Genomic DNA, 21,919 nt, shown 5'->3' on the forward strand with positions numbered 1-21,919 from the left:
AGAATGAGATTCTGTGCCCATGCACTGACGTACACGAGGGAACAAAAATCAGGCAGAGACGAGCGTAAGAATGATGTCAGTCTGTATCATTGAGTGACTGTGAGATTCAGTCACTCAGTCTGTAACATCCAGCATCAATATTGATAAGTATGCAGCAGTCAGCATTAATCAATCAGCTTACAATCAATCAATCAGATTCAGGCAGGATCAATCAGTCAGATTCAGGTAGTATCAATCAATCAGCATCAGTCCGTATCAATCAATCAGCATCAGACTGTATCAATCAATCAGTGTCAGTCTCAATCAGTCAGTGTCAGTCAATATCAATGAATCAGTGTCAGTATCAATCATTCAGTGACAGTCAGTATCAATCGGTCCGTGTCAATCTGTATTAATCAATCAGCGTCAGTCAGTGTCAATCAGCATCAGTCAATATTAATCAATCAGTGACAGTCAGCATCAATTAATCAGCGTCAGCAAAAATCAATCAATCAGCATCAGTCAGAATCAATCAGCGTCAGTCAGATCAATCAGCAGCACTCAGAATCAATGAATCAGCATCAGTGCGACTCAATCAGCATCAGTCAGATTCAATCAATCAGCATCAGTCACAATCAATCAATCAGCGTCAGTCAGTATCAATGATCCAGTATAAGTCAGTATCAATCAGAGTCACTAAGTATCAATCAATCAGCGTCAGTCAGTATCAATCAGTCAGCGTGAGTCAGCATCAGTCAATCAGCGTCAGTCACAATCAATGAGCCAGTGTAAGTCAGTATCAATCAGAGTCAGTCAGTATCAACCGATCAGCATCAGATTGTATCAATCAATCAGAGTCAGTCAGTATCAATCAATCAGCTTCATTCACCATCAGATTTTTTCTTGATCAAATGCCTGTAGAAACTCTCACTATTAATAGATAAATTCCTAGCTGGACAGCTTGATTCTGGTTGGTCATTACATTGGACTGAGGAATAAACCAGTAAATGTCTGTAAAATATTTTGAGAAACAGAAACTAGCACACGGTGTGTACAATACATTCTGTCTGCAAAGGACACAGCTCTGTGTACGTAGAAATCTAGCTTCCAACACAGACAATGCAACACTGCAAGCACAACTGACAATAATTAATTCATTATCCATATTCATCTGAATTTCAATGATAAAATCCCAACTAAATATGGGAGGCTTGGTCAGAGTGAGATTGAAATTTAATCTGTCCTAGTACCTTCGGTCGTTGTGGCTAATGTTGTCTCAGCGGTTGTAGCTGTGAAACAACAAGAAATAAAAATCAGAATGAGATTCTGTGCCCATGCACTGACGTACACGAGGGAACAAAAATCAGGCAGAGACGAGCGTAAGAATGATGTCAGTCTGTATCATTGAGTGACTGTGAGATTCAGTCACTCAGTCTGTAACATCCAGCATCAATATTGATAAGTATGCAGCAGTCAGCATTAATCAATCAGCTTACAATCAATCAATCAGATTCAGGCAGGATCAATCAGTCAGATTCAGGTAGTATCAATCAATCAGCATCAGTCCGTATCAATCAATCAGCATCAGACTGTATCAATCAATCAGTGTCAGTCTCAATCAGTCAGTGTCAGTCAATATCAATGAATCAGTGTCAGTATCAATCATTCAGTGACAGTCAGTATCAATCGGTCCGTGTCAATCTGTATTAATCAATCAGCGTCAGTCAGTGTCAATCAGCATCAGTCAATATTAATCAATCAGTGACAGTCAGCATCAATTAATCAGCGTCAGCAAAAATCAATCAATCAGCATCAGTCAGAATCAATCAGCGTCAGTCAGATCAATCAGCAGCACTCAGAATCAATGAATCAGCATCAGTGCGACTCAATCAGCATCAGTCAGATTCAATCAATCAGCATCAGTCACAATCAATCAATCAGCGTCAGTCAGTATCAATGATCCAGTATAAGTCAGTATCAATCAGAGTCACTAAGTATCAATCAATCAGCGTCAGTCAGTATCAATCAGTCAGCGTGAGTCAGCATCAGTCAATCAGCGTCAGTCACAATCAATGAGCCAGTGTAAGTCAGTATCAATCGGAGTCAGTCAGTATCAACCGATCAGCATCAGATTGTATCAATCAATCAGAGTCAGTCAGTATCAATCAATCAGCTTCATTCACCATCAGATTTTTTCTTGATCAAATGCCTGTAGAAACTCTCACTATTAATAGATAAATTCCTAGCTGGACAGCTTGATTCTGGTTGGTCATTACATTGGACTGAGGAATAAACCAGTAAATGTCTGTAAAATATTTTGAGAAACAGAAACTAGCACACGGTGTGTACAATACATTCTGTCTGCAAAGGACACAGCTCTGTGTACGTAGAAATCTAGCTTCCAACACAGACAATGCAACACTGCAAGCAGAACTGACAATAATTAATTCATTATCCATATTCATCTGAATTTCAATGATAAAATCCCAAATAAATATGGGAGGCTTGGTCAGAGTGAGATTGAAATTTAATCTGTCCTAGTACCTTCGGTAGTTGTGGCTAATGTTGTCTTCGCGGTTGTAGCTGTGAAACAATAAGAAATAAAAATCAGAATGAGATTCTGTGTCCATGCACTGATGTACACGAGGGAACAAAAATCAGGCAGAGACGAGCGTAAGAATGATGTCAGTCAGTATCATTGAGTGACTGTGAGATTCAGTCACTCAGTCTGTAACATCCAGCATCAATATTAATAAATATGCAGCAGTCAGCATCAATCAATCAGTTTACAATCAATCAATCAGATACAGGCAGTATCAATCAATCAGATTCAGGTAGTATCAATCAATCAGCATCAGTCAGTATCAATCAATCAGCATCAGACTGTATCAATCAATCAGTGTCAGTCTCAATCAGTCAGTGTCAGTCAATATCAATGCATCAGTGTCAGCATCAATCATTCAGTGACAGTCAGTATCAATCAGTCCGTGTCAATCTGTATTAATCAATCAGCGTCAGTCAGTGACAATCAGCATCAGTCAATATTAATCAATCAGTGACAGTCAGCATCAATTAATCAGCGTCAGCAAAAATCAATCAATCAGCATCAGTCAGAATCAATCAGCATCAGTCAGATCAATCAGCAGCACTCAGAATCAATGAATCAGCATCAGTGCGACTCAATCAGCATCAGTCAGATTCAATCAACCAGCATCAGTCACAATCAATCAATCAGCGTCAGTCAGTATCAATGACCCAGTGTAAGTCAGTATCAGTCAGAGTCACTAAGTATCAATCAATCAGTGTCAGTCAGTATCAATCAATCAGCTTCATTCATTATCAGATTTTTTTCCTGATCAAATGCCTGTAGAAACTCTCACTATTTATTGATAAATTCCTAGCTGGACAGCTTGATTCTGATTGGTCATTACATTGGACTGAGGAATAAACCAGTAAATGTCTGTAAAATATTTTGAGAAACAGAAACTAGCACACGGTGTGTACAATACATTCTGTCTGCAAAGGACACAGCTCTGTATACGTAGAAATCTAGCTTCCAACACAGACAATGCAACACTGCAAGCACAACTGACAATAATTAATTCATTATCCATATTCATCTGAATTTCAATGATAAAATCCCAAATAAATATGGGAGGCTTGGTCAGAGTGAGATTGAAATTTAATCTGTCCTAGTACCTTCGGTAGTTGTGGCTAATGTTGTCTTCGCGGTTGTAGCTGTGAAACAACAAGAAATAAAAATCAGAATGAGATTCAATGCCCATGCACTGACGTACACGAGGGAACAAAAATCAGGCAGAGACGAGCATAAGAATGATGTCAGTCAGTATCATTGAGTGACTGTGAGATTCAGTCACTCAGTCTGTAACATCCAGCATCAATATTAATAAATATGCAGCAGTCAGCATCAATCAGTTTACAATCAATCAATCAGATTCAGGCAGTATCAATCAATCAGATTCAGGTAGTATCAATCAATCAGCATCAGTCAGTATCAATCAATCAGCATCAGACTGTATCAATCAATCAGTGTCAGTCTCAATCGGTCAGTGTCAGTCAATATCAATGTATCAGTGTCAGCATCAATCATTCAGTGACAGTCAGTATCAATCAGTCCGTGTCAATCTGTATTAATCAATCAGCGTCAGTCAGTGACAATCAGCATCAGTCAATATTAATCAATCAGTGACAGTCAGCATCAATTAATCAGCGTCAGCAAAAATCAATCAATCAGCATCAGTCAGAATCAATCAGCGTCAGTCAGATCAATCAGCAGCACTCAGAATCAATGAATCAGCATCAGTGCGACTCAATCAGCATCAGTCAGATTCAATCAATCAGCATCAGTCACAATCAATCAATCAGCGTCAGGCAGTATCAATCAGTCAGCGTGAGTCAGCATCAGTCAATCAGCGTCAGTCAGAATCAATGAGCCAGTGTAAGTCAGTATCAATCGGAGTCAGTCAGTATCAACCGATCAGCATCAGATTGTATCAATCAATCAGAGTCAGTCAGAATCAATCAATCAGCTTCATTCACCATCAGATTTTTTCTTGATCTAATGCCTGTAGAAACTCTCACTATTAATAGATAAATTCCTAGCTGGACAGCTTGATTCTGGTTGGTCATTACATTGGACTGAGGAATAAACCAGTAAATGTCTGTAAAATATTTTGAGAAACAGAAACTAGCACACGGTTGTGGATGGGGCTTTTTCTGAATGGAGGTCAGTCACCAGCGGAGTGCCTCAAGGATCTGTTCTGCGACCCTTGTTGTTTGTCATTTTCATAAATGACCTGGATGAGGAAGTGGAGGGATGGGTAAGTAAGTTCGCTGATGACACGAAGGTCGGTGGTGTTGTGGATGATCTGGAAGGATGGCAAAAGTTGCAGCAGGACATAGATAGGATGCAGGACTGGGCGGAGAAGTGGCAGATGGACTTCAACGTGGATAAATGTGTAGTCGTCCATTTTGGCAGAACCAACGGGATGAACGAGTACACTATCAAGGGCAGAAGTCTGAGTAGTGTTGAGGAGCAGAAGGATCTTGGGGTCCGGGTCCACAGGACTCTTAAATCGGCCTCGCAGGTGGAGGATGTGGTCAAGAAGGCGTATGGTGTACTGACCTTCATTAATCGAGGGATTGAGTTTAGGAGTCGGGAGGTAATGCTGGAACTTTATAAGACCCTTGTCAGGCCTCATTTGGAGTATTGTGCGCAGTTCTGGTCGCCTCACTATAGGAAGGACGTAGAAGCTATTGAAAGGGTACAGAGGAGATTTACAAGGATGTTGCCTGGACTGGGAGGCATGCCTTATGAAGTTAGGTTGAGGGAGCTGGGACTCTTTTCCCTGGAGAGACGAAGGTTGAGAGGCGACCTGATAGAAGTTTACAAAATGTTGAGAGGAATAGATAGGGTGGACTCTCAGAGGCTATTTCCCCGGGTTGAAATGGTCGCTACGAGAGGACACAGATTTAAGGTGCGGGGAGGGAGGTTCAGAAGTGATGTTAGGGGTAAGTTTTTCACTCAGAGGGTGGTGAGTGAATGGAATCGGCTGCGGTCACTGGTGGTGGAGGCGAACTCGCTGGGGTCTTTTAAAAGACTTCTGGATGAGTATATGAGGTTTAATGAGATTGAGGGTTATAGATAGGTCTGTAGGTTGGTAGGTGATGTGATCGGCGCAACTTGTGGGCCGAAGGGCCTGTTTGTGCTGTAGTGTTCTATGTTCTATGTTCTATGTTCAATACATTCTGTCTGCAAAGGACACAGCTCTGTATACGTAGAAATCTAGCTTCCAACACAGACAATGCAACACTGCAAGCACAACTGACAATAATTAATTCATTATCCATATTCATCTGAATTTCAATGATAAAATCCCAAATAAATATGACAGGCTTGGTCAGAGTGAGATTGAAATTTAATCTGTCCTAGTACCTTCGGTCGTTGTGGCTAATGTTGTCTCAGCGGTTGTAGCTGTGAAACAACAAGAAATAAAAATCAGAATGAGATTCTGTGCCCATGCACTGACGTACACGAGGGAACAAAAATCAGGCAGAGACGAGCGTAAGAATGATGTCAGTCTGTATCATTGAGTGACTGTGAGATTCAGTCACTCAGTCTGTAACATCCAGCATCAATATTGATAAGTATGCAGCAGTCAGCATCAATCAATCAGCTTACAATCAATCAATCAGATTCAGGCAGTATCAATCAGTCAGATTCAGGTAGTATCAATCAATCAGCATCAGTCAGTATCAATCAATCAGCATCAGACTGTATCAATCAATCAGTGTCAGTCTCAATCAGTCAGTGTCAGTCAATATCAATGAATCAGTGTCAGTATCAATCATTCAGTGACAGTCAGTATCAATCAGTCCGTGTCAATCTGTATTAATCAATCAGCGTCAGTCAGTGTCAATCAGCATCAGTCAATATCAATCAGTGACAGTCAGCATCAATTAATCAGCGTCAGCAAAAATCAATCAATCAGCATCAGTCAGAATCAATCAGCGTCAGTCAGATCAATCAGCAGCACTCAGAATCAATGAATCAGCATCAGTGCGACTCAATCAGCATCAGTCAGATTCAATCAGTCAGCATCAGTCACAATCAATCAATCAGCGTCAGTCAGTATCAATCAGTCAGCGTGAGTCAGCATCAGTCAATCAGCGTCAGTCAGAATCAATGAGCCAGTGTAAGTCAGTATCAATCGGAGTCAGTCAGTATCAACCGATCAGCATCAGATTGTATCAATCAATCAGAGTCAGTCAGTATCAATCAATCAGCTTCATTCACCATCAGATTTTTTCTTGATCTAATGCCTGTAGAAACTCTCACTATTAATAGATAAATTCCTAGCTGGACAGCTTGATTCTGGTTGGTCATTACATTGGACTGAGGAATAAACCAGTAAGTAAAATATTTTGAGAAACAGAAACTAGCACACGGTGTGTACAATACATTCTGTCTGCAAAGGACACAGCTCTGTGTACGGAGAAATCTAGCTTCCAACACAGACAATGCAACACTGCAAGCACAACTGACAATAATTAATTCATTATCCATATTCATCTGAATTTCAATGATAAAATCCCAAATAAATATGGGAGGCTTGGTCAGAGTGAGATTGAAATTTAATCTGTCCTAGTACCTTCGGTAGTTGTGGCTAATGTTGTCTTCGCGGTTGTAGCTGTGAAACAACAAGAAATAAAAATCAGAATGAGATTCTGTGCCCATGCACTGACGTACACGAGGGAACAAAAATCAGGCAGAGACGAGCATAAGAATGATGTCAGTCAGTAGCATTGAGTGACTGTGAGATTCAGTCACTCAGTCTGTAACATCCAGCATCAATATTAATAAATATGCTCCAGTCAGCATCAATCAATCAACTTAGAATCAATCAATCAGCGTCAGTCAGTATCAATCAACCAGCAACAGACTGTATGAATCAGTGTCAGAATCAATCAACTTGGAATCAATCAATCACCGTCAGTAGGAACAAGCAATCAGTACCAGACTGTATCAATCAATCAGTGTCAGTGTCAATCAGTGTCAGTCAGTATCAATAAATCAGTATCAGTCAATATCAATCAATCAGAGAGGCTGGGTCAGAGTGAGATTGAAATTTAATCTTTCCTAGTACCTTCGGTCGTTGTGGCTAATGTTGTCTTCGCGGTTGTAGCTGTGAAACAACAAGAAATAAAAATCAGAATGAGATTCTGCGCCCAAGCACTGACGTACACGAGGGAACAAAAATCAGGCAGAGACGAGCATAAGAATGATATCAGTCACGATCATTGAGTGAATGTGAGATTCAGTCACTCAGTCTGAAACATCCAGCATCAAGATTAATAAATATGCTGCGGTCAGCATTGATCAAGCAACATACAATCAATCAATCAGCGTCAGTCAGTATCAATCAATCAGTGTCAGACTGGATCAATCAATTAGCATCAGTCAGTATCAATCAATCAGTATCAGTCACTATCAATCAATATGTGTCAGTATCAATCAATCCGTGACAATCTGTACCAATCAATCAGCATCAGTCAGGATCAATCAATCAGTGTCAGTCAGTATCAATCAATCAGGGTCAGTATCCATCAGTGTCAGTCTATATCAATCAATCATACCAGTCAGTATCAATCAATTAGTGTCAGTCAATATCAATCAATCAGAGAGGCTGGGTCAGACTGAGGTTGAAATTTAATGTTTCCCAGTACCTTCGGTCGTTGTGGCTAATGTTGTCTTCGCGGTTGTAGCTGTGAAACAACAAGAAATAAAAATCAGAACAAGATTCTGTGCCCATGCACTGACGTACACGAGGGAACAAAAATCAGGCAGAGACGAGCATAAGAATGATATAAGTCAGTATCATTGAGTGACTGTGAGATTCAGTAACTCAGTCTGTAACATCCAGCGTCAATATTCATAAACATTGCTGCGGTCAGCATTGATCAATCAACTTAGAATCAATCAATCAATCAGCATCAGTCAGTATCAATCAATCAGCATCAGACTGTATCAGTGTCAGAATCAATCAACTTGGAATCAATCAATCAGCGTCAGTCAGTATCAAGCAATCACCATCAGACGGTATCAATCAATCAGTGTCAGTGTCAATCAGTGTCAGTCAATACCAATAAATCAGTGTCAGTCAATATCAATCAATCAGAGAGGCTGGGTCAGAGTGAGATTGAAATTTAATCTTTCCTCGTACCTTCGGGAGTTGTGGCTAATGTTGTCTCAGCGGTTGTGGCTGTCAAACAACAAGCAATAAAAATCAGAATGAGATTCTGTGCCCATGCACTGACGTACACGAGGGAACTAAAATCAGGCAGAGAACAGCAAAACAATGATGTCAGTCAGGATCACTGAGTGACTGTGAGATTCAGTAACTCAGTCTGAAACATCCAGCATCAATATTAATAAATATGCTGTGGTCAGCATTAATCAATCAACTTAGAATCAATCAATCAGCGTCAGTCAGTATCAATCAATCAGCTTCAGGCAATTTCAATCAATCACTGTCAGACTGTATCAATCAATCAGCATCAGTCAGTATCAATCAATCAGTATCAGTCACTATCAATCAATACGTGTCAGTATCAATCAATCCGTGTCAATCTGTATCAATCAATCAGTGTCAGTCAGTAACAATCAATCCGTGACAATCTGTACCAATCAAACAGTATCAGTCAGTATCTATCAATCAGTATCAGTCAGTATCAATCAGTGTCAGTCTATATCAATCAATCATACCAGTCAGTATCAATCAATCAGTGTCAGTCTATATCAATCAATCATACCAGTCAGTATCAATCAATTAGTGTCAGTCAATATCAATCAATCAGAGAGGCTGGGTCAGAGTGAGACTGAAATTTAATCTTTCCTAGTACCTTCGGTAGTTGTGGCTAATGTTGTCTTTGCGGTTGTAGCTGTTAAACAACAAGAAATAAAAATCAGAATGAGATTCTGTGCCCATGCACTGACGTACACGAGGGAACAAAAATCAGGCAGAGACGAGCGTAAGAATGATGTCAGTCAGTATCATTGAGTGACTGTGAGATTCAGTCACTCAGTCTGTAACATCCAGCATCAAGATTAATAAATATGCTGCGGTCAGAATTAAAGAATCAACTTACAATCAATCAATCAGCGACAGTCAGTATCAATCAATCAGCTTCAGGCAATGTCAATCAATCACTGTCAGACTGTATCAATCAACCAGCATCAGTCAGTATCAATCAATGAGTATCAGTCACTATTAATCAATACGTGTCAGTATCAATCAATCTGAGTCAATCTGTATCAATCAATCAGTGTCAGTCAGTATCAATCAATCCGTGACAATCTGTACCAATCAATCAGTATCAGTCAGTATCAATCAATCAGTGTCAGTATCAATCAGTGTCAGTCTATATCAATCAATCATACCAGTCAGTATCAATCAATTAGTGTCAGTCAATATCAATCAATCAGAGAGGCTGGGTCAGAGTGAGATTGAAATTTAATCTTTCCTAGTACCTTCGGTAGTTGTGGCTAATGTTGTCTTAGCGGTTGTAGCTGTGAAACAACAAGAAATAAAAATCAGAATGAGATTCTGTGCCCATGCACTGACGTACACGAGGGAACAAAAATCAGGCAGAGACGAGCATAAGAATGATGTCAGTCAGGATCATTGAGTGACTGTGAGATTCAGTAACTCAGTCTGTAACATCCAGCATTAATATTAATAAATATGCTGCGGTCATCATTAATCAATCAACTTAGAATCAATCAACCAGCGTCAGTCAGTATCAATCAACCAGCATCAGACTGTATGAATCAGTGTCAGAATCAATCAGCTTCGAATCAATCAGTGTCAGTCAGGATCAAACAATCAGCATCAGACTGTATCAATCAATCAGTGTCAGTGTCAATCAGTGTCAGTCAATATCAATAAATCAGTATCAGTCAATATCAATCAATCAGAGAGGCTGGGTCAGAGTGAAATTGAAATTTAATCTTTCCTAGTACCTTCGGTCGTTGTGGCTAATGTTGTCTTAGCGGTTGTAGCTGTTAAACAACAAGAAATAAAAATCAGAATGAGATTCTGTGCCCATGCACTGACGTACACGAGGGAACAAAAATCAGGCAGAGACGAGCATAAGAATGATGTCAGTCAGGATCATTGAGTGACTGTGAGATTCAGTCACTCAGTCTGTAACACCCAGCATCAATATTAATAAATATGCTCCAGTCAGCATCAATCAATCAACATACAATCAATCAATCAGCGTCAGTCAGTGTCAATTTACCACTGTCAGACTGTATCAATCAATCAGCATCAGTCAGTATCAATCAATCAGTATCAGTCACTATCAATCAAAACGCGTCAGTATCAACCAGTCCGTGCCAACCTGTATCAATCAATCAGTGTCAGTCAGTATCAATCAATCCGTGACAATCTGTACCAATCAGTGTCAGTCAGTATCAATCAATGTATGAATCAGTGTCAGAATCAATCAACTTGGAATCAATCAATCAGCGTCAGTCAGGTTCAAGCAATCAGCATCAGACTGTATCAATCAATCAGTGTCAGTGTCAATCAGTGTCAGTCAATATCAATAAATCAGTATCAGTCAATATCAATCAATCAGAGAGGCTGGGTCAGAGTGAGATTGAAATTCAATCTTTCCTCGTACCTTTGGGAGTTGTGACTAAAGTTGTCTTAGCGGTTGTAGCTGTTAAACAACAAGAAATAAAAATCAGAATGAGATTCTGCGCCCAAGCACTGGCGTACACAAGGCAACTAAAATCAGGCAGAGAAGAGCATAACAGTGACGTCAGTCAGTATTATTGACTGACTGTGAGATTCAGTAACTCAGTCTGTAACATCCAGCATCAATATTAATAAATATGCTGCAGTCAGCATTAATCAATCAACTTAGAATCAATCAATCAGCGTCAGTCAGTATCAATCAATCAGTGTCAGACTGGATCAATCAATTAGCATCAGTCAGTATGAATCAATCAGTATCAGTCACTATCAATCAATATGTGACAGTATCAATCGATCCGTGACAGTCTGTACCAATCAATCAGAATCAGTCAGGATCAATCAATCAGTGTCAGTCAGCATCAATTAGTGACAGTCAATATCAATCAGAGAGGCTGGGTCAGACTGAGATTGAAATTTAATCTTTCCTAGTACCTTCGGTAGTTGTGGCTAATGTTGTCTTTGCAGTTGTAGCTGTTAAACAACAAGAAATAAAAATCACAATGAGATTCTGTGCCCATGCACTGACGTACACGAGGGAACAAAAATCAGGCAGAGACGAGCATAAGAATGATGTCCGTCAGTATCATTGAGTGACTGTGAGATTCAGTCACTCAGTCTGTAACATCCAGCGTCAATATTAATAAATATGCTGCGGTCAGCATTAATCAATCAACTAACAATCAATCAATCAATCAGCGTCAGTCAGTATCAATCGATCAGCTTCAGACTGTATCAATCAGTGTCAGAATCAATCAATTTGGAATCAATCAATCAGCGTCAGTCACTATCAAGCAACCAGCATCAGACTGCATCAATCAATCAGTGTCAGTGTCAGTCAATGTCAGTCAACATCAATAAATCAGTGTCAGTCAATATCAATCAGAGAGGCTGGGTCAGAGTGAGATTGAAATTTAATGTTTCCTACTACCTTCGGTAGTTGTGGCTAATGTTGTCTTAGCGGTTGTAGCTGTTAAACAACAAGAAATAAAAATCAGAATGAGATTCTGTGCCCAAGCACTGACGTACACGAGGGAACAAAAATCAGGCAGAGACGAGCGTAAGAATGATGTCAGTCAGTATCATTGAGTGACTGTGAGATTCAGTCACTCAGTCTGTAACATCCAGCATCAATATTAATAAATATGCAGCAGTCAGCATCAATCAATCAGCTTACAATCAATCAATCAGATTCAGGCAGTATCAATCAGTCAGATTCAGGTAGTATCAATCAATCAGCATCAGTCCGTATCAAATGCCTGTAGAAACTCTCACTATTTATTGATAAATTACTAGCTGGACAGCTTGATTCTGATTGGTCATTACATTGGACTGAGGAATAAACCAGTAAATGTCTGTAAAATATTTTGAGAAACAGAAACTAGCACACGGTGTGTACAATACATTCTGTCTGCAAAGGACACAGCTCTGTATACGTAGAAATCTAGCTTCCAACACAGACAATGCAACACTGCAAGCACAACTGACAATAATTAATTCATTATCCATATTCATCTGAATTTCAATGATAAAATCCCAAATAAATATGGCAGGCTTGGTCAGAGTGAGATTGAAATTTAATCTGTCCTGGTACCTTCGGTAGTTGTGGCTAATGTTGTCTTCGCGGTTGTAGCTGTGAAACAACAAGAAATAAAAATCAGAATGAGATTCTGTGCCCATGCACTGACGTACACGAGGGAACAAAAATCAGGCAGAGACGAGCATAAGAATGATGTCAGTCAGTATCATTGAGTGACTGTGAGATTCAGTCACTCAGTCTGTAACATCCAGCATCAATATTAATAAATATGCAGCAGTCAGCATCAATCAGTTTACAATCAATCAATCAGATTCAGGCAGTATCAATCAATCAGATTCAGGTAGTATCAATCAATCAGCATCAGTCAGTATCAATCAATCAGCATCAGACTGTATCAATCAATCAGTGTCAGTCTCAATCGGTCAGTGTCAGTCAATATCAATGTATCAGTGTCAGCATCAATCATTCAGTGACAGTCAGTATCAATCAGTCCGTGTCAATCTGTATTAATCAATCAGCGTCAGTCAGTGACAATCAGCATCAGTCAATATTAATCAATCAGTGACAGTCAGCATCAATTAATCAGCGTCAGCAAAAATCAATCAATCAGCATCAGTCAGAATCAATCAGCGTCAGTCAGATCAATCAGCAGCACTCAGAATCAATGAATCAGCATCAGTGCGACTCAATCAGCATCAGTCAGATTCAATCAATCAGCATCAGTCACAATCAATCAATCAGCGTCAGTCAGTATCAATGATCCAGTGTAAGTCAGTATCAATCAGAGTCACTAAGTATCAATCAATCAGTGTCAGTCAGTATCAATCAATCAGCTTCATTCACTATCAGATTTTTTCCTGATCAAATGCCTCTAGAAACTCTCACTATTTATTGATAAATTCCTAGCTGGACAGCTTGATTCTGATTGGTCATTACATTGGACTGAGGAATAAACCAGTAAATGTCTGTAAAATATTTTGAGAAACAGAAACTAGCACACGGTTGTGGATGGGGCTTTTTCTGAATGGAGGTCAGTCACCAGCGGAGTGCCTCAAGGATCTGTTCTGCGACCCTTGTTGTTTGTCATTTTCATAAATGACCTGGATGAGGAAGTGGAGGGATGGGTAAGTAAGTTCGCTGATGACACGAAGGTCGGTGGTGTTGTGGATGATCTGGAAGGATGGCAAAAGTTGCAGCAGGACATAGATAGGATGCAGGACTGGGCGGAGAAGTGGCAGATGGACTTCAACGTGGATAAATGTGTAGTCGTCCATTTTGGCAGAACCAACGGGATGAACGAGTACACTATCAAGGGCAGAAGTCTGAGTAGTGTTGAGGAGCAGAAGGATCTTGGGGTCCGGGTCCACAGGACTCTTAAATCGGCCTCGCAGGTGGAGGATGTGGTCAAGAAGGCGTATGGTGTACTGACCTTCATTAATCGAGGGATTGAGTTTAGGAGTCGGGAGGTAATGCTGGAACTTTATAAGACCCTTGTCAGGCCTCATTTGGAGTATTGTGCGCAGTTCTGGTCGCCTCACTATAGGAAGGACGTAGAAGCTATTGAAAGGGTACAGAGGAGATTTACAAGGATGTTGCCTGGACTGGGAGGCATGCCTTATGAAGTTAGGTTGAGGGAGCTGGGACTCTTTTCCCTGGAGAGACGAAGGTTGAGAGGCGACCTGATAGAAGTTTACAAAATGTTGAGAGGAATAGATAGGGTGGACTCTCAGAGGCTATTTCCCCGGGTTGAAATGGTCGCTACGAGAGGACACAGATTTAAGGTGCGGGGAGGGAGGTTCAGAAGTGATGTTAGGGGTAAGTTTTTCACTCAGAGGGTGGTGAGTGAATGGAATCGGCTGCGGTCACTGGTGGTGGAGGCGAACTCGCTGGGGTCTTTTAAAAGACTTCTGGATGAGTATATGAGGTTTAATGAGATTGAGGGTTATAGATAGGTCTGTAGGTTGGTAGGTGATGTGATCGGCGCAACTTGTGGGCCGAAGGGCCTGTTTGTGCTGTAGTGTTCTATGTTCTATGTTCTATGTTCAATACATTCTGTCTGCAAAGGACACAGCTCTGTATACGTAGAAATCTAGCTTCCAACACAGACAATGCAACACTGCAAGCACAACTGACAATAATTAATTCATTATCCATATTCATCTGAATTTCAATGATAAAATCCCAAATAAATATGACAGGCTTGGTCAGAGTGAGATTGAAATTTAATCTGTCCTAGTACCTTCGGTCGTTGTGGCTAATGTTGTCTCAGCGGTTGTAGCTGTGAAACAACAAGAAATAAAAATCAGAATGAGATTCTGTGCCCATGCACTGACGTACACGAGGGAACAAAAATCAGGCAGAGACGAGCGTAAGAATGATGTCAGTCTGTATCATTGAGTGACTGTGAGATTCAGTCACTCAGTCTGTAACATCCAGCATCAATATTAATAAATATGCAGCAGTCAGCATCAATCAATCAGCTTACAATCAATCAATCAGATTCAGGCAGTATCAATCAGTCAGATTCAGGTAGTATCAATCAATCAGCATCAGTCCGTATCAATCAATCAGCATCAGACTGTATCAATCAATCAGTGTCAGTCTCAATCAGTCAGTGTCAGTCAATATCAATGAATCAGTGTCAGTATCAATCATTCAGTGACAGTCAGTATCAATCAGTCCGTGTCAATCTGTATTAATCAATCAGCGTCAGTCAGTGTCAATCAGCATCAGTCAATATCAATCAGTGACAGTCAGCATCAATTAATCAGCGTCAGCAAAAATCAATCAATCAGCATCAGTCAGAATCAATCAGCGTCAGTCAGATCAATCAGCAGCACTCAGAATCAATGAATCAGCATCAGTGCGACTCAATCAGCATCAGTCAGATTCAATCAGTCAGCATCAGTCACAATCAATCAATCAGCGTCAGTCAGTATCAATCAGTCAGCGTGAGTCAGCATCAGTCAATCAGCGTCAGTCAGAATCAATGAGCCAGTGTAAGTCAGTATCAATCGGAGTCAGTCAGTATCAACCGATCAGCATCAGATTGTATCAATCAATCAGAGTCAGTCAGTATCAATCAATCAGCTTCATTCACCATCAGATTTTTTCTTGATCTAATGCCTGTAGAAACTCTCACTATTAATAGATAAATTCCTAGCTGGACAGCTTGATTCTGGTTGGTCATTACATTGGACTGAGGAAAAACTGCAGCAGGCGACGGTGCAGAGGGACCTCGGGGTCCTTGTGCATGAGTCGCAAAAACCCAGCCTGCAGGTGCAGCAGGTGGTCAGGAAGGCGAATGGGATGCTGGCCTTCATAGCGAGGGGGATTGAATATAAAAGTAGGGAGGTCTTGCTGCAGCTGTATAGGGCATTGGTGAGGCCGCAGCTGGAGTACTGTGTGCAGTTTTGGGCGCCGCACCTACGCAAGGATATTTTGGCCTTGGAGGGAGTGCAGAGGAGGTTTACTAGGCTGATACCGGAGTTGAGGGGGTTGAGCTATGAGGAGAGGCTGAATAAACTAGGCTTGTACTCATTAGAGTTTAGAAGAATGAGGGGAGATCTCATTGAGACGTATAAGATGATGAATGGGATGGATAGGATAGAGGTGGAAAGACTCTTCCCGCTCAAAAAAGACAGTAGGACTAGGGGGCACAGCCTCAAGATAAAGGGGGGGCGGTTCAGAACGGAGTTGAGGAGGAACTTCTTCACTCAAAGGGTGGTGAATCTCTGGAATTCTCTGCCCGTTGAAGTGGTGGAGGCTGCCTCGCTAAATATTTTTAAGAAGCGGGTTGATGGGTTTTTGATAAGAGAGGGGATTAAGGGTTATGGGGAGAGGGCGGGAAAGTGGAACTGAGCCACGACAGATCAGCCATGATCTTATTGAATGGCGGGGCAGGCTCGAAGGGCCAGATGGCCTACTCCTGCTCCTATTTCTTATGTTCTTATGTTCTTATGTCTGTAAAATATTTTGAGAAACAGAAACTAGCACACGGTGTGTACAATACATTCTGTCTGCAAAGGACACAGCTCTGTATACGTAGAAATCTAGCTTCCAACACAGACAATGCAACACTGCAAGCACAACTGACAATAATTAATTCATTATCCATATTCATCTGAATTTCAATGATAAAATCCCAAATAAATATGGGAGGCTTGGTCAGAGTGAGATTGAAATTTAATCTGTCCCAGTACCTTCGGTAGTTGTGGCTAATGTTGTCTTCGCGGTTGTAGCTGTGAAACAACAAGAAATAAAAATCAGAATGAGATTCTGCGCCCAAGCACTGACGTACACGACGGAACAAAAATCAGGCAGAGACGAGCGTAAGAATGATATCAGTCACGATCATTGAGTGAATGTGAGATTCAGTCACTCAGTCTGAAACATCCAGCATCAAGATTAATAAATATGCTGCGGTCAGCATTGATCAAGCAACATACAATCAATCAATCAGCGTCAGTCAGTATCAATCAATCAGTGTCAGACTGGATCAATCAATTAGCATCAGTCAGTATCAATCAATCAGTATCAGTCACTATCAATCAATATGTGTCAGTATCAATCAATCCGTGACAATCTGTACCAATCAATCAGCATCAGTCAGGATCAATCAATCAGTGTCAGTCAGTATCAATCAATCAGGGTCAGTATCCATCAGTGTCAGTCTATATCAATCAATCATACCAGTCAGTATCAATCAATTAGTGTCAGTCAATATCAATCAATCAGAGAGGCTGGGTCAGACTGAGGTTGAAATTTAATGTTTCCCAGTACCTTCGGTCGTTGTGGCTAATGTTGTCTTCGCGGTTGTAGCTGTGAAACAACAAGAAATAAAAATCAGAACAAGATTCTGTGCCCATGCACTGACGTACACGAGGGAACAAAAATCAGGCAGAGACGAGCATAAGAATGATATGAGTCAGTATCATTGAGTGACTGTGAGATTCAGTAACTCAGTCTGTAACATCCAGCATCAATATTCATAAACATTGCTGCGGTCAGCATTGATCAATCAACTTAGAATCAATCAATCAATCAGCATCAGTCAGTATCAATCAATCAGCATCAGACTGTATCAGTGTCAGAATCAATCAACTTGGAATCAATCAATCAGCGTCAGTCAGTATCAAGCAATCACCATCAGACGGTATCAATCAATCAGTGTCAGTGTCAATCAGTGTCAGTCAATATCAATAAATCAGTGTCAGTCAATATCAATCAATCAGAGAGGCTGGGTCAGAGTGAGATTGAAATTTAATCTTTCCTCGTACCTTCGGGAGTTGTGGCTAATGTTGTCTCAGCGGTTGTGGCTGTCAAACAACAAGCAATAAAAATCAGAATGAGATTCTGTGCCCATGCACTGACGTACACGAGGGAACTAAAATCAGGCAGAGAAGAGCAAAACAATGATGTCAGTCAGTATCATTGAGCGACTGTGAGATTCAGTAACTCAGTCTGAAACATCCAGCATCAATATTAATAAATATGCTGTGGTCAGCATTAATCAATCAACTTAGAATCAATCAATCAGCGTCAGTCAGTATCAATCAATCAGCTTCAGGCAATTTCAATCAATCACTGTCAGACTGTATCAATCAATCAGCATCAGTCAGTATCAATCAATCAGTATCAGTCACTATCAATCAATACGTGTCAGTATCAATCAATCCGTGTCAATCTGTATCAATCAATCAGTGTCAGTCAGTAACAATCAATCCGTGACAATCTGTACCAATCAAACAGTATCAGTCAGTATCTATGAATCAGTATCAGTCAGTATCAATCAGTGTCAGTCTATATCAATCAATCATACCAGTCAGTATCAATCAATCAGTGTCAGTCTATATCAATCAATCATACCAGTCAGTATCAATCAATTAGTGTCAGTCAATATCAATCAATCAGAGAGGCTGGGTCAGAGTGAGACTGAAATTTAATCTTTCCTAGTACCTTCGGGAGTTGTGGCTAATGTTGTCTTAGCGGTTGTAGCTGTTAAACAACAAGAAATAAAAATCAGAATGAGATTCTGCGCCCAAGCACTGACGTACACGACGGAACAAAAATCAGGCAGAGAAGAGCATAAGAATGATGTCAGTCAGTATCATTGAGTGACAGTGAGATTCAGTCACTCAGTCTGTAACATCCAGCATCAAGATTAATAAATATGCTGCGGTCAGAATTAAAGAATCAACTTACAATCAATCAATCAGCGACAGTCAGTAACAATCAATCAGCTTCAGGCAATGTCAATCAATCACTGTCAGACTGTATCAATCAACCAGCATCAGTCAGTATCAATCAATGAGTATCAGTCACTATTAATCAATACGTGTCAGTATCAATCAATCCGAGTCAATCTGTATCAATCAATCAGTGTCAGTCAGTATCAATCAATCCGTGACAATCTGTACCAATCAATCAGTATCAGTCAGTATCAATCAATCAGTGTCAGTATCAATCAGTGTCAGTCTATATCAATCAATCATACCAGTCAGTATCAATCAATTAGTGTCAGTCAATATCAATCAATCAGAGAGGCTGGGTCAGAGTGAGATTGAAATTTAATCTTTCCTAGTACCTTCGGTAGTTGTGGCTAATGTTGTCTTAGCGGTTGTAGCTGTGAAACAACAAGAAATAAAAATCAGAATGAGATTCTGTGCCCATGCACTGACGTACACGAGGGAACAAAAATCAGGCAGAGAAGAGCATAAGAATGATGTCAGTCAGTATCATTGAGTGACTGTGAGGTTCAGTCACTCAGTCTGTAACATCCAGCATCAATATTAATAAATATGCTGGGGTCATCATTAATCAATCAACTTAGAATCAATCAACCAGCGTCAGTCAGTATCAATCAACCAGCATCAGACTGTATGAATCAGTGTCAGAATCAATCAGCTTCGAATCAATCAATCAGTGTCAGTCAGGATCAAACAATCAGCATCAGACTGTATCAATCAATCAGTGTCAGTGTCAATCAGTATCAGTCAATATCAATCAATCAGAGAGGCTGGGTCAGAGTGAAATTGAAATTTAATCTTTCCTAGTACCTTCGGTCGTTGTGGCTAATGTTGTCTTAGCGGTTGTAGCTGTGAAACAACAAGAAATAAAAATCAGAATGAGATTCTGTGCCCATGCACTGACGTACACGAGGGAACAAAAATCAGGCAGAGACGAGCATAAGAATGATGTCAGTCTGTATCATTGAGTGACTGTGAGATTCAGTCACTCAGTCTGTAACATCCAGCATCAATATTAATAAATATGTTCCAGTCAGCATGAATCAATCAACATACAATCAATCAATCAGCGTCAGTCAGTGTCAATTTACCACTGTCAGACTGTATCAATCAATCAGCATCAGTCAGTATCAATCAATCAGTATCAGTCACTATCAATCAAAACGCGTCAGTATCAACCAGTCCGTGCCAATCTGTATCAATCAATCAGTGTCAGTCAGTATCAATCAATCCGTGACAATCTGTACCAATCAGTGTCAGTCAGTATCAATCAATGTATGAATCAGTGTCAGAATCAATCAACTTGGAATCAATCAATCAGCGTCAGTCAGGTTCAAGCAATCAGCATCAGACTGTATCAATCAATCAGTGTCAGTGTCAATCAGTGTCAGTCAATATCAATAAATCAGTATCAGTCAATATCAATCAATCAGAGAGGCTGGGTCAGAGTGAGATTGAAATTCAATCTTTCCTCGTACCTTTGGGAGTTGTGGCTAAAGTTGTCTTAGCGGTTGTAGCTGTGAAACAACAAGAAATAAAAATCAGAATGAGATTCTGCGCCCAAGCACTGGCGTACACAAGGCAACTAAAATCAGGCAGAGAAGAGCATAACAGTGACGTCAGTCAGTATTATTGACTGACTGTGAGATTCAGTAACTCAGTCTGTAACATCCAGCATCAATATTAATAAATATGCTGCAGTCAGCATTAATCAATCAACTTAGAATCAATCAATCAGCGTCAGTCAGTATCAATCAATCAGTGTCAGACTGGATCAATCAATTAGCATCAGTCAGTATGAATCAATCAGTATCAGTCACTATCAATCAATATGTGACAGTATCAATCGATCCGTGACAGTCTGTACCAATCAATCAGAATCAGTCAGGATCAATCAATCAGTGTCAGTCAGCATCAATTAGTGTCAGTCAATATCAATCAATCAGAGAGGCTGGGTCAGACTGAGATTGAAATTTAATCTTTCCTAGTACCTTCGGTAGTTGTGGCTAATGTTGTCTTTGCAGTTGTAGCTGTTAAACAACAAGAAATAAAAATCACAATGAGATTCTGTGCCCATGCACTGACGTACACGAGGGAACAAAAATCAGGCAGAGACAAGCATAAGAATGATGTCCGTCAGTATCATTGAGTGACTGTGAGATTCAGTCACTCAGTCTGTAACATCCAGCGTCAATATCAATAAATATGCTGCGGTCAGCATTAATCAATCAACTAACAATCAATCAATCAATCAGCGTCAGTCAGTATCAATCTATCAGCTTCAGACTGTATCAATCAGTGTCAGAATCAATCAATTTGGAATCAATCAATCAGCGTCAGTCACTATCAAGCAACCAGCATCAGACTGCATCAATCAATCAGTGTCAGTGTCAGTCAATGTCAGTCAACATCAATAAATCAGTGTCAGTCAATATCAATCAGAGAGGCTGGGTCAGAGTGAGATTGAAATTTAATGTTTCCTACTACCTTCGGTAGTTGTGGCTAATGTTGTCTTAGCGGTTGTAGCTGTTAAACAACAAGAAATAAAAATCGGAATGAGATTCTATGCCCAAGCGCTGACGAACACGAGGGAACAAAAATCAGGCAGAGACAAGCATAAGAATGATGTCAGTCAGTATCATTGAGTGACTGTGAGATTCAGTCACTCAGTCTGTAACATCCAGCATCAAGATTAAAAAATATGCAGCAGTCAGAATTAAACAATCAACTTACAATCAATCAATCAGTGACAGTCAGTATCAATCAATCAGCTTCAGGCAATTTCAGTCAATCACTGTCACACTGTATCAATCAATCAGAATCAGTCAGTATCAATCAATCAGTATCAGTCACTATCAATCAATACG

This window comes from Carcharhinus amblyrhynchos, chromosome 1 (genome assembly GCF_965287045.1).
Source record: "Carcharhinus amblyrhynchos chromosome 1, sCarAmb.v2.hapA, whole genome shotgun sequence".
Taxonomy (NCBI): domain Eukaryota; kingdom Metazoa; phylum Chordata; class Chondrichthyes; order Carcharhiniformes; family Carcharhinidae; genus Carcharhinus; species Carcharhinus amblyrhynchos.